The 20,778-nt window shown below is 45.7% G+C and overlaps 1 protein-coding gene across 3 annotated transcripts in view; it reads left to right on the forward strand.

The window, feature by feature from the left end:
• Positions 1 to 1,260: 1,260 nt before the first annotated feature.
• IRF9 (interferon regulatory factor 9) overlaps positions 1,261 to 20,778 on the forward strand; it is a 73,974-nt gene continuing 54,456 nt past the window's right edge. For 2 of the 3 annotated variants that reach the window (XM_077469563.1, XM_077469579.1), the window contains exon 1: positions 1,261 to 1,414. The gene's annotated coding sequence lies outside the window, so the exon portion shown is untranslated. Of the gene's footprint in view, positions 1,415 to 5,847; positions 5,904 to 20,778 lie in introns of all 3 variants that reach the window. The other variant, XM_077469570.1, reaches the window with a different exon arrangement.

A 20,778-nucleotide genomic window follows, 5' to 3' on the forward strand; every position in this document is an offset into this window, starting at 1 on the left:
CAGTCTATATCAGTGTACAGTGTCTAGCACTGAGCAGTCTAGTGGTGTGCAGTCTATATCGGTGTGCAGTGTCTAGCACTGAGCAGTCTAGTGGTGTGCAGTCTATATAGTTGTGCAGTGTCTAGCACTGAGCAGTCTATATAGTTGTGCAGTGTCTTGCACTGAGCAGTCTAGTAGTGTGCAGTGTCTAGCACTGAGCAGTCTATATCAGTGTACAGTGTCTAGCACTGAGCAATCTATATCAGTGTACAGTGTCTAGCACTGAGCAGTCTATATCAGTGTACAGTGTCTAGCACTGAGCAATCTATATCAGTGTACAGTGTCTAGCACTGAGCAGTCTATATCAGTGTACAGTGTCTAGCACTGAGCAGTCTAGTAGTGTGCAGTCTATATCCATGTGCAGTGTCTAGCACTGAGCAGTCTATATCAGTGTACAGTGTCTAGCACTGAGCAGTCTAGTGGTGTGCAGTCTATATCGGTGTGCAGTGTCTAGCACTGAGCAGTCTAGTAGTGTACAGTGTCTAGCACTGAGCAGTCTATATCAGTGAGCAGTCTAGCGTTGTGCATTCTATATGAGTGTGCAGTGTCTAGCACTGAGCAGTCTATTGATGTGCAGTCTATATATCAGTGTCTAGCACTGAGCAGTCTAGTGGTGTGCAGTGTTTATATCAGTTTCTAGCACTGAGCAGTCTAGTGGTGAACAGTCTAGTGGTATGCAGTCTATATATCAGTGTCTAGTGGTGTGCAGTCTATATATTGGTGTCTAGCACTGAGCAGTCTAGTGGCGTGCAGTCTCTATATTGGTGTCTAGCACTGAGTAGTCTAGTGGTGTGCAGTCTCTAAATCAGTGTCTAGCACTAAGAAGTGTAGTGGTGTGCAGCTTCTATATCAGTGTCTAGAGGTGTACAGTCTATATATCAGTGTCTAGCACTGAGCAGTCTAGTGGTGTGCAGTCTATTATATCAGTGTGCAGTGTCATGCATTGTGTAGTCTCTATCAGTGTACACTGTCTAGTGTTATGCAGTGTGTAGTCTCTATCAGTGTACAGTGTCTAGTGGTGTGCAGTGTGTAGTCTCTATGTGTATAGTGTCTAGTGTTATGCAGTGTGTAGTCTCTATCAGTGTACAGTGTCTAGTGTTGTGCAGTCTCTATCATTGAACAGTGTTTGGTCTCTATCAGTGTACAGTGTCTAGTGTGCAGTGTGTAGTCTCTCACTCTCTTAGTAGACAAGGGATGTGTGTTGTGTTGAGCTCAGGGCAGGTCACGTGATTTCTGGGAAAAGGAGGAAGCAGCAGAGAAATAGCCTAGCCCTAGAGAATCTGGGGGCGTGTGTGAGAGAAACTGACGAGAAGAATAGAAACTGCAAGACGCCAGGCTTGTAGAGTGGAAACAGAAGTATACATAAAGGTGTAAGGTAGGTACTGTGGTTTTTCTCATGTCTAGTAAGATAACCATGACGTGTAGTAGAAGTTGCACTGTAGCTGGGGCTTGGCAATAACATAGAAAGTGCAATCCACATGTCTGCTGTTGTGTGCAGGGGGAAACTTCACCAGGAAACAACTTCCTGGCATGTTGTGTGGGGTTTGTTTTGTAGTCATTGTGGGTTGTTATTCTGCTTGTAGTGTCCAGATATGAGTGTACCTTGCCTATAGGTCAGCAGGTGATGAGGCACCCTGTTGTATACATGAAGGGTGCACTCTCATGTAGTAACTCATTTAATCAGCAAAATGTTTTTTTTTTTGTTTGTTTTTTTTCCATGAGTGCTGTACAGTGTTAGAGAGGGAAATGCTTTATGTGCTCCTTTGTTGTGGTTACTTTCTGTCTAACATGAGTGTTGCTTCATTACAGTTTCGCCACCCCTCTTCCTGAACTTTTAAGGCACTGGGTAGGTCAGCTGAGCATGACAGGGTTTCCTGCATTGCACCCTGGAAATGGCTCTGCAGTTCAGGAAACCCCAGTGCTGGCCCTCTAAGACACTCAACCCCCAGGCCAATTCTCTCATACATGTCATCTGTATTTTTGTTTTTGCTGGAAAATTACTTGAAACCCCCAAACATTTTTTATATGCTTTAAGCAGAGGCCCTAAAATGGCGGTTGTTGCAATTTTTTTTTATGTTTGTACAATATTTGCGCAGCAGTTTATCTATTACAAAAATGTAAGAACATTTTTAAAATTTTAAGAAAAAATAAACTGTCAAATTTCTACTGCACACAAACACAATAGAATACCCACTTATCTGGTAAAATATAAAAACGATTACGCCACATAAATAGATCCCTAATATGTCACGCTTTAAAACTGCGTAAGCCCATGGAACAGTGATAAATTACGACACTTAACAATCTCCATAAGCAATTTTTTTTTTTTTTTTTTTTTTTTTTATTCATTTTCCATAATATCAAATAGATAAATACTTTTTTTGCAGGTTACCAGTTTAGGGCTCATATACACACAGACTAGGTTGTCTGCCGGCTGCAGGTAAATGCAAAATGTGGCAAAATCGCACCGTTTTTCAGCCGGCGATCAAAACGTTCCTATCCTGAAAGTGATTCTTCCACGTTCAGGGGAGGGAGGTTGAACCTCTTCTGACAGCAGCAGTTTCTAAACTATTGTAAAAAAACCTGTGTGTGCATGGACACATAGGCTTTTATGGAGTTAAGTTTAGGAGCTTTGGCCCAAAAAAAAAAAAAAACACCAAAAGCTCCTAAACTCAAGTTTGGAAGCTGCCAGTGTACATGAACCCTTAGAGCAGGGATATGCAATTAGCGGACCTCCAGCTGTTGCAGAACTACAAGTCCCATGAGGCATAGCAAGACTCTGACAGCCACAAACATGACACCCAGAGTCAGAGGCATGATGGGACTTGTAGTTTTGCAACAGCTGGAGGTCCGCTAATTGCATATCCATGCCTTAGAGTTTCACAGGAGGTTTGGTGCTAGAAGTACTGCTCTCGCTAACAATCACAGTGACACCTCAGATGTGTGGTGTGAACGTCTTTTACATATGCATGTGGCACCTACGCTTGTGCTTTGCGCTTAAGCAAGGAGGACTGGGGTGCTTTAAAACATTTTTTACATTTCATTATTTTATTTAAATTTTTTTTTTTTACCACTGTACCTTCAATTTTTTTTATCAACTTTATTGGTATAACGGGGGATGAACAACATCCCTTGTGATAGGTCCTCTTTATGGAGCAATCTGGGGCCTTTTAGATCCTACATCTCTCCTCTGGCCTCCAAAGCATCTGATCAAACTGAGATTGTTTTTTACATGCTGGTAACTGCTTGTAAACAACAAACTGAAGGCAGAAGTGGTGCACTCTTTGTTGCTGCTGGTTTGTGAAGTCACACAGTGAGAGGAACGACATCCATTCCTCTTCCTGTGTGCAAGGGAAGCCGATACTACTGGTCAGATCAATCTCAGGCGCTCCTGTCCTACAAGAGGTACCTGAGGAAAACCGTACCGGGATAATGGTTGTAGCCTCAGCCATGATCCCAGTATAACTATCTCAATTAGGGGTGCACCGAATGGGTTTTTTGGTGCCGAAACCGATACCGAAAATGAAAAATACACTAGGCCGAAAACCGAAACCGATACCGAAACAGCACTGATACCGAAAATGACTGTTTTTAAAAAATATTTTCATACAGCAGATGGTCAGAGACTGCAGGCATGGTACAGGAGATGGTCAGAGACTGCAGGCATGGTACAGGTGATGGTCAGAGACTGCAGGCATGGTACAGGTGATGGTCAGAGACTGCAGGCATGGTACAGGTGATGGTCAGAGACTGCAGGCATGGTACAGGAGATGGTCAGAGACTGCAGGCATGGTACAGGAGATGGTCAGAGACTGCAGGCATGGTACAGGAGATGGTCAGAGACTGCAGGCATGGTACAGGAGATGGTCAGAGACTGCAGGCATGGTACAGGAGATGGTCAGAGACTGCAGGCATGGTACAGGAGATGGTCAGAGACTGCAGGCATGGTACAGGAGATGGTCAGAGACTGCAGGCATGGTACAGGAGATGGTCAGAGACTGCAGGCATGGTACAGGAGATGGTCAGAGACTGGGGATATGGTACAGGAGCTGGTCAGAGACTGCAGGCATGGTACAGGAGATGGCCAGAGACTGCAGGCATGGTACAGGAGATCAAAGCAGCCTCACCAGTTCCCCCTCAGATGCAGCCTGCCTGATAAAAATACATGCACAGTGTTTTCCATGTATTCCAATGGCTTTAGGTCACACCATGCAGTCAGTTTCCGGTGTGGAAACTGACTGCATGGTGTGAACTAGAGCCATTGGAATACATGGAAAACACTGTGCATGCATTTTGTGCAAAAAAAAAAAAAAAAACACGGAACTGCATCTGGTGTGAACTGGCCCCAAGCAAGCTACCTGGTTCCGTTCCAACAGACTTCTATTGGGAATGCTCATATCGTTACCTCTACTAGCAATAACTTAACCCTTCCCCATTCTATCACATGGCGATAAAAAACTAGCTGGGTCAAAATCAAGATTATTATTATTTTTTTTATATGGTCAATAAAGTGAGTACAGCCTTTGTCCTGTGACCTGGTTTATATAGCATGGCTCCATTCACACTAGTGGCTAGAGGTAGATAGTTTCAGAGGCAAACAAATGACTTTTGGATGCAGCAGCACTGTGGGCACAAAAAACTTGATTTAGCTGCGGACAAAACTCTGCAATGCTTGCCCTGGGCACACTCTTTCCCCCTTATGCAGTGTCTAAATGCAGCCTCACCCATGCCCGGATCTGTGCGGTGATCTCCATGTGTCACGGAGCTGTGCATTGAATTTCCCGGGAGCGGCTGCAGTAACAATGTCCCGCCTCCTGTAATCACGTCACGCTGATTCAATGTCCCGCCATTGGATCAGTGTACCGTCTGTCACAGGAGGCGGGACATTGTTACTGCAGCCGCCCGGGCAATTCAGTGCACAGCTCCGTGACACACGGAGATCACCGCACTGTCGGGCGGGAGGAAAGGAGGAGGGAGGACGGAGGACAGAGGACTGGGGACGAGCCAGGAAAACACCCGTGCAATGGGCGGCACCAGGGGGCGGAGCCCCGCACAGGCCCCACCCCCATTTTCGGCCCCATTATCGGCAAGATTTTCCTTTCGGCATTTTGCCGAAAACATCATTTTCGGCCGATATGTTTCGGCGGCCGAAATTTCGGTGCATCCCTAATCTCAATATGTATATATATATATATTCTCACAAAAGTCAGTACGCCCCTACATTTTTGTAAATATTTTATTATATCTTTTCATGTTTTAACACTGAAGAAATTATACTTTGCTTCATATAATATAAAGTAGTGAGTTTACAGCTTATATAACAGTGTACATTTGCTGTCCCCTCAAAATAACTCAACAAACAGCTAGAGCTGCACAATTAATCATAAAAAAAAAGCGTGATCTCGATTCAACCCCTCTGACGATCTTTATTGCAGAGTTTGCCGATTCTTTAAGTGGAGAGACTCATCTGCTCACTCAGCTGTCAAAAGAAAACATCAGGGCAGTCTGCCAAGTTTTTAAATTGAAACATTGTAACTTTAGGGCTCTTTCACACAGGACGGATCTGTGATAATTGCCCCGTGGACATCCGCTTACTCCGCGGGGATTGCTCCGTCGATCCCCGCTGAGCAGGAAGATGACAGGTCCGTCTCTGCACACTGTGCAGAGACAGACCTGTCAGAGCGCCGCTCTCCCCGATGCGATCCGCAGACAGATGGAAAAGTAACCCAATTTTTTTGTGTTGTTTGTTTTAATGTGATCTATCTTCTAAGCAAAAAAAAAACAAAAAAAACTTGATTCTCATTTTAGCCAGAATCGTGCAGCTCTACACACAGCCATTAAAGTCTACACCACTGGCAACAAAAGTGAGTATACCCCAAGTGAAAATGTCCAAATTGGGTCTAATTAGCCATTTTCCCTCCCCAGTGTCTTGTGACTCATTGATGTTAAAAGGTCTCAGGTGTGAATGGGGAGCAGGTGTGTTAAATGTGGTGTTATCGCTCTCACTCTCTCATACTGGTCACTGGAAGTTCAACATGGCACCTAATGGCAAGGAACTCTGAGGATCTGAAAAAAATAATTTTTAGTCTACATAAAGATGGCTTAGCCTATAAGAAGATTGGCAAGACCCCGAAACTGAGCTTCAGCATGGTGGCCAAGAGCATACTGTGGTTTAACAGGACAGGATCCACTCAGAACCGGTCTCTCCGTGGTTGACCAAAGAAGTATAAGTGCACGTGCTCAGTGTCATATCCAGAGGTTGTCTTTGGGAAATAGACGTATAGGTGCTGCCAACATTACTGCAGAGGGTGAAGGGGTAGGGGGTCAGCTTGTCAGTGCTCAGACCATACGCCACACACTGCATTAAATTGGTCTGCATGGCTGTCATTCCAGAGGGAAGCCTCTTCTAAAGATGATGCACCAGAAAGTTCGCAAACAGTTTGCTGAAGACAAGCAGACTAAGGACATGGATTACTGGAACCATGTCCTGTGGTCTGATGAGACCAAGGTAAATGTATTTGGTTCAGATGGTGTCAAGCGTGTGTGGCAGAAACCAGGCGAGGAGTACAAAGACAAGTGTGTCTTGCCTACAGTTGAGCATGGTGGTGGGAGTGTCGTGGTCTGGGACTGCATAAGTGCTGCCGACACTGAGGAGCTACAGTGTTTTTTTTTTTTTTTTTTTTTTTTTTTGAGGAAACCATGAATGCTACTACAATTTACACTGTTATGCAAGCTGTACACTCACTACATTGTAGCAAAGTGTCATTTCTTCAGTGTTGTCACATGAAAAGATATAATAAAATTGTTACAAAAATGTAACGGGTGTACACACTTTTGTGAGATACTGTGTGTGTGTGTGTATATATATATATATATATATATATATATATATATATATATATATATATATATATATATAATATTTCTCTCAGAAGTGAGTACACCCCTCACATTTTTGTAAATATTTTATTATATCTTTTAATGTGACAACACTGAAGAAATGACACTTTGCTACAATGTAAATTAGTGAGTGTACAGCTTGTATAACAGTATAAATCAACCTTTGCAGCAATGCTGGCAGCACTCGTACATCTCTTTCCCAAAGACAACCCCTGGATGTGACGCTGAGCACGTGCACTCAACTCCTTTGGTCGACCATGGCGAGGCCTGTCCTGAGTGGAATCTGTCCTGTTAAACCGCTGTATGATATAATAAAATATTTACAAAAATGTGAGGGGTGTACTCACTTGTGAGATACTGTGTGTGTGTGTGTGTGTGTGTATATATATGTAATATAAATATATAATTACACACACACACAGTATGTGTACATATATACACAGTATATGTACAGCAGTATTGGACCCCTTTCACACTGGGGCGTTTTTCAGGCGCTTTAGCGTTAAAAAAAAGCGCGTGTAAAGTGCTTGAAAGAAGCCTCATCTGCAATCCCAATGTGAAAGCCTGAGTGCTTTCACACTGAGATCCCTTTCACACTTGAGCATTTTTCAGGCGCTTTAGCTTTAACCAGTTGAGACCCGCGCTATAGCCGAATGACGGCTACAGCGCGGATCTCCTTTGCCGGGACTACGTCTATTGACGTCGTCCCGTGCACGAGCGGCCTGCGTGCCCCCTGAGGGGCGCGCGCGGCGCGCTCTGTGATCGGCGAGTCTATGAGACTCGCCTGATCACCGATCCAAGCAAGGGGTCGATCCCGACCCCTTATCACGTGATCAGCTGTTAGCCAATGACAGCTGATCATGTGATATAATGGAGCTGGTAATCGGCTATTATGCGAGGAGAAAAAAAAGAGCCGATCACCGGCGGCCGTGATCGGGACATCGGTCCCGATCACGGCCAGCCCTGCCAGTGCCCACCTGCCCCCTCATCAATAAACATAATTAAAAAATAAGTGCCCCCCGTCAGTGCCACCCAGCAGTGCCCACAGTGCCACCCAGCAGTGCCCACAATCTGCCTCAACAAAGGTGCTGCACCCCAGTGCCACATATCTGTGCCCAGCAGTGCCACCTATCAGTGCCCACCAGTCCCATCTATCAGTGGTACCTATCAGTGCCCCTTAGTGCCACCCATCCGTGCCATCTTATCTTTGCCCATCTTTGCCCATCAGTGCCGCCTTATCTGTGCCCATCGGTGCCGCCTTATCTGTGCCTATTAGTGCCGCCTTAACTATGCCTATCAGTGCCCACCAGTGCAGCCTATCAGTGCCCACCAATGCAGCCTATCAGTGCCGCCTCATCAGCGCACTTCAATGAAGGAGAAAAATGACCTGTTTGAAAAATTTTATAACAAACTATTAAACATGATTTTTTATTTTTTTTGCATTTTTTTTGTTTGTTTAGCAAAAAATAAAACTCCCAGCTGTAATTAAATACCACCAAAAGAAAGCTCTATTTGTGGGAAAAAAATGATAAAAATTTCATTTGGGTACAGTGTTGTATGACCGCGCAATTGTCATTCAAAATGCATCAGCGCTGAAAGCTAAAAATTGGTCTGGGACTGAGGGGGGTTTAAGTGCCCAGTAAGCAAGTGGTTAAAGAAAGCACCTGTAAAGCGCCTGAAAGAAGCTGCTACTGCAATCCCAATGTAAAAGCCCAAGTGCTTTCACACTGAGGCGCTGCGCTTGCAGGGCGTCAAAAAAAAGTCCTGCAAGCAGCTTCTTTGCGGCGCTTTTGGAGCGGTGAATACAACGCTCCTAAAGCGCCCCTTCCCATTGAAATCAATGGGAAGCGCCTGCAAAACACCTGAAAAGCGCTTTTGGCAGCAGCGCTTTGTGGGCGCTTTTAACTCTTTATTTGACCACAAGCAGGGGTTAAAAGTGCCCCAATAACGCTCGAAAAACGCTGGTAAAGCGCTGCTAGTTTAAGCGGCGCTTTACAAGCGTTTTTCGGACGCTGACATTGTGAAAGGGCTCTTAAAGCACTTGGGCTTTTACATTGGGATTGCAGATGAGGCTTCTTTCAAGCGCTTTACAGGTGCTTTTTTTAATGCTAAAGCGCCTGAAAGGGGTCTTAAGGTGGTTAAAGCAGAAAAAAAGTAAAAAAATTGCCAGCAGACAGGCTGCCTTTCTTTATTTTTTTTTTTTTTTTGCAGAGGAGAAGCATGCAAAAAAAAAAAAAAAAAGCACCTGCTTCTTTAGAATGAGCACTGAGCTGCGGATGGGAACCTCTGTGTACTTTCACAGCACACCTTGGTACCAGGATAACAGAACTCCTGTGCACATGCATAGGAGTAGCATCATCCCCACCAATCAAGACAGACAAAGACCCGGTATCCAGAGTGAGCCATAAAAGATGTTGGCACCGCATTGCTGGAACAGAGCTATCAGCAGACTTTAGTTCTGCTTTACAGTATATCCAAACCCAAAACTTTTATTTTTTTTATAGTTTTCGATAAATAGGTAATGCATACATGGCGGGAGCATTCGTGCTTGGGATTTTCCCTAATATGCTCTTATAGAAGTTGACAGTGGGGATGGAGCCATTGAGATGCTGGGGCCATTAAGTAAAGCCAACACTGTGTGAAAACATAATTGTTAAAGTAGAAGTCCATGCTAAAACTAAAATCCCCACATCTATACACACCCACAATCTAGCACTAACCTATCTAGCCCTGTAAAGAAGAAATCGGTATACATACCTTTTTTGAAGCTGATCCGACCCGATCTCACACTGAGCTGTTACCAGCGGCCTTGCTGTGGAGGCGGGTGCAGAGGATACATCTGACAACGGAAGCCCCATAGTAAGTCTATGTGTGACGTCACTTCCCATTAATTTCACAGCTGTTGTTGGCCGTGTACTCTGCAGAGCTTCCCCTGCTGGAGATCGGGTCGGATCGGCTTCCAAAAAGATATGTATACTGATTTTTTTTTTCTTTACAGGGCTAGACAGGTTAGTGTTAAATCATGGGTGTCTATAGATGTGGGGATTTTAGTTTTAGCATGGACTTCCACCTTAATGTGACTGTATTGACAACTCGTGTTGTATGAGTAGATGGAGCTAAGTGCTGCCGACTCGTGATAAGAGCAAACTTCGCCCAGCCTGTCTTACGCAATGCCAGCTGTTAATTCTCTCACATTAGCTGCGACATTCTCAAGCAGGGCTGGCTTTACCAAACAATAGCCCCATCATTTCAGCACCCACCTCCACAATGGCACTAAATATATTACTATGTGGGGGGACATTACTCAAATGCTCCCACCCCTTCTCAAGCCGACCTTTGGAAGCTTAAAGTGTTAGCTCACCCTTACGATTTTTCTGTAAAGGTGAACTAACACCAGACAACCCTCCCTACCGCCATGGTCTCTGCTGTACTTACCTCCAGGGTTGTTGAACTGGCAGCAGCTTAGCATTCCAGGGATTTGAAAACCCCTCTCTTCTCGCTTTTCCTAACCACTTAAGGACCGCTGCATGGCAATGTACGTCGGCAGAATGGCACGACAGGCACAAGCACGTGCAGTGCCTTGCGAAAGTATTCGGCCCCCTTGAAGTTTTCAACCTTTTGCCACATTTCAGGCTTCAAACATGAAAATATAAAAAAAATTTTTTTGTGAAGAATCGCCAACAAGTGGGACACAATTGTGAAGTGAAACGAAATCTATTGGATTTTTGAAACTTTTTTAGCAAATAAAAAACTGAAAAGTGGTGCGTGCAAAATTATTCGGCCCCTTTACTTTCAGCGCAGCAAACTCACTCCAGAAGTTCAGCGAGGATCTCTGAATGATCCAATGTTGTCCTAAATGACTGATGGTGATAAATAGAATCCACCTATGTGTAATCAAGTCTCTGTATAAATGCACCTGCTCTGTGATAGTCTCAGGGTTCTGTTGAAAGCGCAGAGAGCATCATGAAGACCAAGGAACACACCAGGCAGGTCCGTAATACTGTTGTGGAGACGTTTAAAGCCGGATTTGGATACAAAAAGATTTCCCAAGCTTTAAACATCCCAAGGAGCACTGTGCAAGCGATCATTTTGAAATGGAAGGAGTATCAGACCACTGCAAATCTACCAAGACCTGGCCGTCCCTCTAAACTTTAAGCTCAGACAAGGAGAAGACTGATCAGAGATGCAGCCAAGATGCCCATGATCACTCTGGATGAACTGCAGAGAACTACAGCTGAGGTGGGAGAGTCTGTCCATAGGACAACAATCAGTCGTACACTGCACAAATCTGGCCTTTATGGAAGAGTGGCAAGAAGAAAGCCATTTCTCAAAGATATCCATAAAAAGTCTCGTCTAAAGTTTGCCACAAGCCACCTGGGAGACACACCAAACATGTGGAAGAAGGTGCTCTGGTCAGATGAAACCAAAATCGAACTTTTTGCCCACAACGCAAAACGATATGTTTGGCGTAAAAGCAACACAGCTCATCACCCTCAACACACCATCCCCACTGTCAAACGTGGTGGCAGCATCATGGTTTGGGCCTGCTTTTCTTCAGCAGGGACAGGGAAGATGGTTAAAATTGAGGGGAAGATGGATGCAGCCAAATACAGGACCATTCTGGATGAAAACCTGTTGGGAGTCTGCAAAAGACCTGAAACTGGGACGGAGATTTATCTTCCAACAAGACAATGATCCCAAACATACAGCAAAATCTACAAAGGAATGGTTCACAAATAAACGTATCCAGGTGTTAGAATGGCCAAGTCAAAGTCCAGACCTAAATCCTATCGAGAATCTGTGGAAAGAGCTGAAAACTGCTGTTTACAAACGCTCTCCATCCAATCTCACTGAGCTCGAGCTGTTTTGCAAGGAAGAATGGGCAAGAATTTCAGTCTCTCGATGTGCAAAACTGATAGATACATACCCCAAGCGACTTGCAGCTGTAATCGCAGCAAAAGGTGGCTCTACAAAGTATTAACGCAAGGGAGCCGAATAATTTTGCACGCCCCACTTTTCATTTTTTTATTAGTTAAAAAAGTTTCTAAAATCCAATAGATTTCGTTCCACTTCACAATTGTGTCCCACTTGTTGGTGAATCTTCACAAAAAATACATTTTTTATATCTTTATGTTTGAAGCCTGAAATGTGGCAAAAGGTTGAAAAGTTCAAGGGGGCCGAATACTTTCGCAAGGCACTGTACATGTACGTGCTTGCCTTCCAGCGCGTGGGGGGTCCGATCGGTGGCTGTGGCGGTCTGTTTCGCTTCAGGAGCGATCCGGGATGAGGGGATGGCCGTTGGTTTCTGGCCATCCCCTCTCGATCGCTCCTGGCGAATGAGAAGCTTCCCCCGCCTGTGTAGTGTAAACACAGGACGGGAGGAAGTGATGTCATTCTCCTCGGGGTGGTCTTTTTGACTGGACTGCGAGGAGAACAGAGAAAGTAAGTGCACCAACACTACACTGACAACATGTAGGTACACATAGGCACACAAATCCCCCCCCCCCGATCGCCGCCCCCCCCCCCCAGTCACAGTGTCACTGATTGCAGTGATCATTTATTTACTGATCACTGTATTTAGTGTCAGTTGTGACAGTAAAAACTGTCAGGGCAGTTAGTGTTAGGTCCAGGGTAGCCCCCTACCCCCCCAATAAAAAGTTTAACCCCCTGATTGCCCCTAGAGTTAACCCTTTCACCCCCTTTTGCCAGTGTCACTAAGCAATCGTTTTTCTGATCGCTGCATTAGTGTCACTGGTGCCGCTAGGTAGCTAGTTATTTTTTTAGGTTCACCGCCAGGTTTTTATAGCGCTAGGTACCCCCATATACTACCCAATAACAGTTTTAACCCCCTGATTGCCCCTAGTTAACCCTTTCACCTCCTTTTGCCAGTGTCACTAAGTGATCGTTTTTCTGATCGCTGCATTAGTGTCACTAGTTATTTTTTTTTAGGTTCACCGCCAGGTTTTTATAGCGCTAGGTACCCCCATATACTACCCTATAATGGTTTTAACCTCCTGATTGCCCCTAGTTAACCCTTTCACCAGCGATCACCGTATAAGTGCCACTGGTGACGCTGGTTAGCCAGTTAGTTATTTAGGTTCCCCGTCAGGTTTTTATATAGCGTCAGGGACCCCCATATACTACCTAATAAAGATTTTAACCCCCTGATTGCCCCTAGTTAACCCTTTCACCAGTGATCACTGTATAAGTGTTACGGGTGACTCTGGTTAGTTAGTTTGCTTTTTATAGCATCAGGGCACCCACCATTTATTACCCAATAAAGGCATAAACCCCTGATCACCCGGCGGGTGATATCAATTAGGGTCAGGGTCTGCATCGCCCCAGGCAGCGTTAGGTTAGTGCCAGTACGGCTAACACCCACGCGCAAAGCATACACCTCCCGTAGTGGTATAGTATCTGAACAGATCAATATCTGATCTGATCAGATCTATACTAGCGTCCCCAGCAGTTTAGGGTTCCAAAAAAACGCATTGTTAGCGGGATCAGCCCAGATACCTGCTAGCACCTGCATTTTGCCCCTCCGCCCAGCCCACCCAAGTGCAATATCGATTGATCACTGTCACTTACAAAACACTAAACACATAACTGTAGCGTTCGCAGAGTCAGGCCTGATCCCTGCGATCGCTAACAGTTTTTTTTGGTAGCGTTTTATATTTAAATCCTGAAGGCGGTGCTTGGATTTTGGGGTCCCGTACGTGGCTAGGCTCCCAAAAAGTCCCCCACATGTGGTATCCCCGTACTCAGGAGAAGCAGCAGAATTTATTTTGGGGTGTAATTTCACTTATGCCCATAGCATGTGTGAGTAATATATCATTTAGTGACAACTTTGTGCAAAAAAAAAAAATTGTAATATTCTTGCAACTTGTGGCAAAATATAAAATATTTCATGGACTCAACATGCCTCTCAGTAAATAGCTTGGGGTGTCTACTTTCCAAAATGGGGTCATTTTGGGGAGTTTTGTGCTATTTTGGCATTTTATGGCCTTCGAAACTGTGATAGGTAGTGAGGAGTGAAATCAAAAATTTGCACCCTTAGAAATCCTGAAGGCAGTGATTGGTTTTCGGGGTCCTGTACACGGCTAGACTCCCAAAAAGTCCCACATATGTGGTATCCCCGTACTCAGGAGAAGCAGCAGAATATATTTTGGGGTGCAATTCCACATATAACTATGGCATGTGTGAGCAATATATCATTTAGTGACAAGTTTTTGTAAACTTTTTTTTTTCTGTCATTATTCAATCACTTGGGACAAAAAAGAATTATTCAATGGGCTCAACATGCCCCTCAGCAATTTCCTTGGGGTGTCTACTTTCCAAAATGGGGTCATTTGGGGGGGGGGGGGGGTTGTACTGCCCTGTCATTTTAGCACCTCAAGAAATGAGATGGACAGTAGGGATGCACCGAATGGGTTTTTTGGTGCCGAAACCGATACCGAAAATGAAAAATACACTAGGCCGAAAACCGAAACCGATACCGAAACAGCACCGATACCGAAAATGACTGTTTTTAAAAAATATTTTTATACAGGAGGTGGCCAGAGACTGGGGACATGGTACAGGAGGTGGCCAGAGACTGGCGACATGGTACAGGAGGTGGCCAGAGACTGGCGACATGGTACAGGAGGTGGCCAGAGACTGGCGACATGGTTCAGGAGGTGGCCAGAGACTGGCGACATGGTTCAGGAGGTGGCCAGAGACTGGCGACATGGTTCAGGAGGTGGCCAGAGACTGGCGACATGGTTCAGGAGGTGGCCAGAGACTGGCGACATGGTTCAGGAGGTGGCCAGAGACTGGCGACATGGTTCAGGAGGTGGCCAGAGACTGGCGACATGGTTCAGGAGGTGGCCAGAGACTGGCGACATGGTTCAGGAGGTGGCCAGAGACTGGCGACATGGTTCAGGAGGTGGCCAGAGACTGGCGACATGGTTCAGGAGGTGGCCAGAGACTGGCGACATGGTTCAGGAGGTGGCCAGAGACTGGCGACATGGTTCAGGAGGTGGCCAGAGACTGGCGACATGGTTCAGGAGGTGGCCAGAGACTGGCGACATGGTTCAGGAGGTGGCCAGAGACTGGCGACATGGTACAGGAGGTGGCCAGAGACTGGCGACATGGTACAGGAGGTGGCCAGAGACTGGCGACATGGTACAGGAGGTGGCCAGAGACTGGCGACATGGTACAGGAGGTGGCCAGAGACTGGCGACATGGTACAGGAGGTGGCCAGAGACTGGCGACATGGTACAGGAGGTGGCCAGAGACTGGCGACATGGTACAGGAGGTGGCCAGAGACTGGCGACATGGTACAGGAGGTGGCCAGAGACTGGCGACATGGTACAGGAGGTGGTCAGAGACTGGCGACATGGTACAGGAGGTGGTCAGAGACTGGCGACATGATAAAAAGAGATAAGTGTTTGTGTCCCCTCGTGCAGCCAGTGCTTGTGTCCCCCTCGTGCAGCCAGTGCTTGTGTCCCCTCGTGCAGCCAGTGCTTGTGTCCCCCTCGTGCAGCCAGTGCTTGTGTCCCCCTCGTGCAGCCAGTGCTTGTGTCCCCCTCGTGCAGCCAGTGCTTGTGTCCCCCTCGTGCAGCCAGTGCTTGTGTCCCCCTCGTGCAGCCAGTGCTTGTGTCCCCCTCGTGCAGCCAGTGCTTGTGTCCCCTCGTACATCCAGTGCTTGTGTCCCCTGTGTAGTCAGTGATGCAGAGAGAGAGGAGAGCCGCCTCCGCCGTCTGGATCAATAAAGCGCCGGAAACATCACAGCTTTAATTTCAATAGCTGTGTGTTCCCCCGTTGCGCGCCGTCGCATATAGCCCCTCCCCCTTGTCCGGGGAACTGTGATAGACAGATCCCCCGTCCAATCAGGACGGGGGATCTGTCTATCACAGTTCCCCGAACGAGGGGGGGGGGACTGTATGCGACGGCGCGCGACGGGGGAACACACAGCTATTAAAATTAAAGCTGTGATGTTCCCGGCGCTCTATTGATCCAGACGGCGGAGGCGGCATTCCTGCGCTATACACCTCCCGTGATGGGCAGCACCAGGGGCGGGGGCGGAGCTATGCCCCGCCCAGGCCACGCCCCATTTTCGGCTCAATTATCGGCCGTTTTTTCCTTTCGGCAAATTGCCGAAAGGGCCATTTTCGGCCGATATGTTTCGGCGGCCGAAATTTCGGTGCATCCCTAATGGACAGTCATAAATTAAAAGCTGTGTAAATTCCAGAAAATGTACTCTAGTTTGTAAACACTATAACTTTTGCGCAAACCAATAAATATACGCTTATTTACTTTTTTTTTTACTAAAGACATGTGGCTGAATACATTTTGGCCTAAATGTATGACTAAAATTTAGTTCATTCGATTTTTCTTATCACAAAAAGTAGAAAATATCTTTTTTTTTTTTTTAATTCAGTCTTTTTCCTTTTATATCGTAAAAAAAAAAAATATCGCAGAGGCAATCAAATACCTTTAAAAGAAAGCTCTATTTGTGGGAAGAATAGGACGCAAATTTCGTTTGGGTACAACATTGCATGACTGCGCAATTACCAGTTAAAGCAGTGCAGTGCGAAATTGTAAAAGGCTGACAATTGGTCCTGGGCTGAAGTGGTTAATGCAGCACCTCTGGGACTAACCAGATTGATTCTGATTGTTCAGCAGCATGGCAGTAAATTGATCTGGTCTATTCCAGGATTACTGCACAGAGACAAGCCAGGATTTCAAATCCCTGGACTGGCTGCAGGGGTGCTGACAGCTCAGCAACCCCAGAGGTAAGTACAGCAGGGACTGGGTGGGGTGTCCAGTGTAAGTTCACATAAAGGTAAGTATATTGCTGCTTCTTTTATAGGCTGGCTATTGTGGTGACAGATTCACTTTAAACTCGCCACATATTAAATAAATTGACTTTACAATCTCCTTTAGATCTACCAACAACTTTGTAGTACAAAGGTCTACCTAAAGGAAAACAATTTTTTTTTGTTTAATATTTGTTTATTGAAGAAAATGGGTACAGGTAAAACATATGACAGTATTCAGTCATTTGTATAATAGGCAGGGGCTCACATGCTCATGGCATCCAACATATGAACAAAACATATCTAATGGTCTCTAGGAGCATAAAGGTGTCATAAAGAATGATCTATGGCTAGTGACCTGAGTATAGGTCTGGATCTAGATGAACAATAGAGCCAGCAAAAGTATTGCTTAATCACATGACCTTTGATTAGTTGTAGCTAAGGAAAGTAGTAGACGGATAGTAAAGAGAGAGGGGGGGTGTGCTGGGGAATGCGTTAACAAATAGGAAAAAAAAATATATATATATATACTTTAAACCAGGGGTACCCAACCTTTTAAAGCACGAGGGCCACTTAAGCGACTTGGTAACCAGTCGCGGGCCACAACGAGTGGAGCGGACGGATGACAGGTCCATGTCCATCCTGCATATGCAGAGCGGACACGGACATGGCTCGCTCTACTCTATGGGCCTTCTGATCTGCCATGATGGAATGGGATGGAATCCCCCTTTTGTTTTGTTTTTAGTGGACCGGAGGTAGGTGGGTGTATACGGCCACAAGTCTGTTTACATCTGTGGCTCAATAGAGGTGAACGGAAGGTCCAATTGGGTCGGACCGATCATGCCAAAGGGGCCTAATTCATCTTTCACACTGCTGTGGTTTACCTGTACTGCAAGTGCAGTACAGTACACCTGTGGCTTTCCTGTGCGTCAGCTGCACTTGCCGTGATGATCCACCCCGTGAACATCTGCTTGCTCAGCGGGGATCGCTCCGAGCAGGTGGATGACACACTGTGCAGGGATCGCCGTGTCTGATCTCCGCTCTCCCCTATGGGGGATCAGATGAACACGGACTGTCTGTCTGTGTTCATCCGATCCGCTCTGCAGACGGATAGAAAAATAGGATTTTCCTCCGTCGGACCATAGCAGAGACGGATGGTATCGGGTGTCAGCGGATGTTCATCCGCTAACTCATAGGGATGCATGTATGTCCATATTTCATCCGATAACAGATTGATGTAATACAGACATACGGTCCGCATGTGTGAAAGGGGCCTTAGACTTCTATTATATCCTGCAGGTGTGATGCACTTTCTGAAAGCTCCCCACACCTGCAGGTAATAACAGAAGTCTATGGCTCGGTGCAGTTAACCCACAGGTGTTCTGCGGGTCAGTTTGAAAGCAGCCCAGTAACCACTGCAGAAGAGATATGCCCATACATACACTTTGATTTTAGTAATGAACTTACCTTTAATAATAGTGTTCCATTCAGGTATCGCTGGCTGTTGATGTCCCAGGCAGAGTGCATTTGGTATCACTCTGCCTGTGCTTTCTCTACCGCCAGCTTCATTAACACTGATGCTCTGGGATGGCGGGTCGGCAACCCACAATCTGGGCTTGCCAACCCACCATCAGAGAGCAGGAGGTCGAGGGCCACATCAGAGGGCTCCGCGGGCCACTGGTTGGGCACCCCTGCTTTAAACCATAGCGTAGCAGATAAATAGCTTAGATTTTTGGGCGGTGCTTGGAATCAGTAGCATTACTAGGTTGTATGTCTGTATCTGATAGCGATATGGGTAAGGTCTTCCAACAGACAGGCCTTATTGACTTCATGTAGCCGGATTTTTATGGGAGAAATTAGGGGTTGGCCCCAGAAAGTCAGTATGAGAGCCTTGGCTGCGTTCAGCAAGTGCGGGATGAGGGAGCGCTTATACAGTGGGGATGGAAAGTATTCAGACTACCTTAAATTTTTCGCTCTTTGTTATATTGCAGCCATTTGCCAAAATCATTTAAGTTAATTTTTTTCCTCATTAATGTACACACAGCACCCCGTATTGACAGAAAAACACAGAATTGTTGACATTTTTGCAAATTTAAAAAAAAAGAAAAACTGAAATATCACATGGTCCTAAGTATTCAGACCCTTTACTCAGTATTTAGTAGAAGCATCATTTTGATCTAATACAGCCATTTGTCTTTTTGGGAAAGATGCAACAAGTTTTTCACACCTGGATTTGGGGATCCTCTGCCATTCCTCCTTGCAGATCCTCTCCAGTTCTGTCAGGTTGGATGGTAAACGTTGGTGGACAGCCATTTTTAGGTCTCTCCAGAGATGCTCAATTGGGTTTAAGTCAGGGCTCTGGCTGGGCCCTTCAAGAACAGTCACGGAGTTGTTGTGAAGCTACTCCATCGTTATTTTAGCTGTGTGCTTACGGTCATTGTCATGTTGGAAGGTAAACCTTTGGCCCAGCCTGAGGTCCTGAACACTCTGGAGAAGGTCTTTGTCCAGGATATCCCTGTACTTGGCTGCATTCATCTTTCCTTCAATTACAACCAGTCAACCTGTCCCTACAGCTGAAAAACACCCCCCTCAGCATGATGCTGCCACCACCATGCTTCACTGTTGGGACTGTATTGGACAGGTGATGAGCAGTTCCTGGTTTTCTCCACACATACCGCTTAGAATTAAGGCCAACAAGTTCTGTCTTGGTCTCATCAGACCAGAGAATCTTATTTCTCACCATCTTGGTGCCCTTCAGGTGTTTTTTAAAAAACTACATGCGGGCTTTCATGTGTCTTGCACTGAGGAGAGGCTTCTGTCCTGTCGGGCCACTCTGCCATAAAGCCCTGACTGGTGGAGGGCTGCAGTGATGGTTGACTTTCTACAACCTGCTCCCATCTCCTGACTGCATCTCTGGAGCTCAGCCACAGTGATCTTTGGGTTCTTTACCTCTCTCACCAAGGCTCTTCTCCCCCGATAGCTCAATTTGGCCAGATGGCCAGCTCTAGGAAGGGTTCTGGTCATCCCAAATGTCTTCCATTTAAGGATTATGGAGGCCACTGTGCTCTTGGGAACCTTAAGTGCAGCAGAATTTTTTTGTAACCGTGGCCAGATCTGTGCCTTGCCACAATTCTGTCTCTGAGCTCTTCAGGCAGTTCCTTTGACCTCATGATTCTCATTTGCTCTGACATGCACTGTGAGCTATAAGGTCTTATATAGACAGGTGTGTTGCTTTCCTAATCAAGTCCAAACACAGCTGGACTCAAATGAAGGTGTAGATCCATCTCAAGGATGATCAGAAGAAATCTAGAGTTAAATATGAGTGTCACAGCAAAGGGTCTGAATACTTAGGACCATGTGATATTTTAGTTTTTCTTTTTAAATAAATCTGCAAAAATTTCAACAATTCTGTGTTGTTCTGTCAATATGGGGTGCTGTGGGTACATTAATGAGGAAAAAAAATGAACTTAAATGATTTTAGCAAATGGCTGCAATATATCAGAGTGAAAAATTTAAAGGGGTCTGAATACGTTCCGTCCCCACTTTATTTGCCAATTGGTTTACGAGTGGCATGGAAAAGTATAGTCCACGGGTCATTAGGAAGGTGGATGTCTGTTATCAGGTGTATCATCTTGAGCATCTCAGCCTAATAAGGGCGAATTAGAGGACAGGACCACCAAATATGAGTGTGGGTAGTAATGTTTACACAGTTCCTCCAACATAGCGGTGATCTGGAGGGGAACATTCGGTGTAGCTTGGCGGGTGTATAATGCCATCTAGCGAGAAGTTTATAGTTGGTTTCCGCCATTCTTGTGGCCAAGGAGGAAACATGAGCAAGTTGTAAGATTTTGTCCCTTTGCTTATCAGTAATAGAGGATTCCCATTTAGTGAGAAATTCCAGATATGAAAGGCACTATAATCCTATAAGGGCTTTGTAGAACAGCGGAATGCAGTGTAGTGGAGGATCCTTGTGGTAGAGCAGGAGTTCAATCCCAGTCAGATCCGGTATACCTCGTAGTGGTTGAGGAAGTGTCCGGAG

The sequence above is a fragment of the Lithobates pipiens genome, unplaced genomic scaffold, assembly GCF_037356315.1.
Source record: "Lithobates pipiens isolate NorthernLeopardFrog02 unplaced genomic scaffold, aLitPip1_a1.2 Scaffold_11, whole genome shotgun sequence".
Taxonomy (NCBI): domain Eukaryota; kingdom Metazoa; phylum Chordata; class Amphibia; order Anura; family Ranidae; genus Lithobates; species Lithobates pipiens.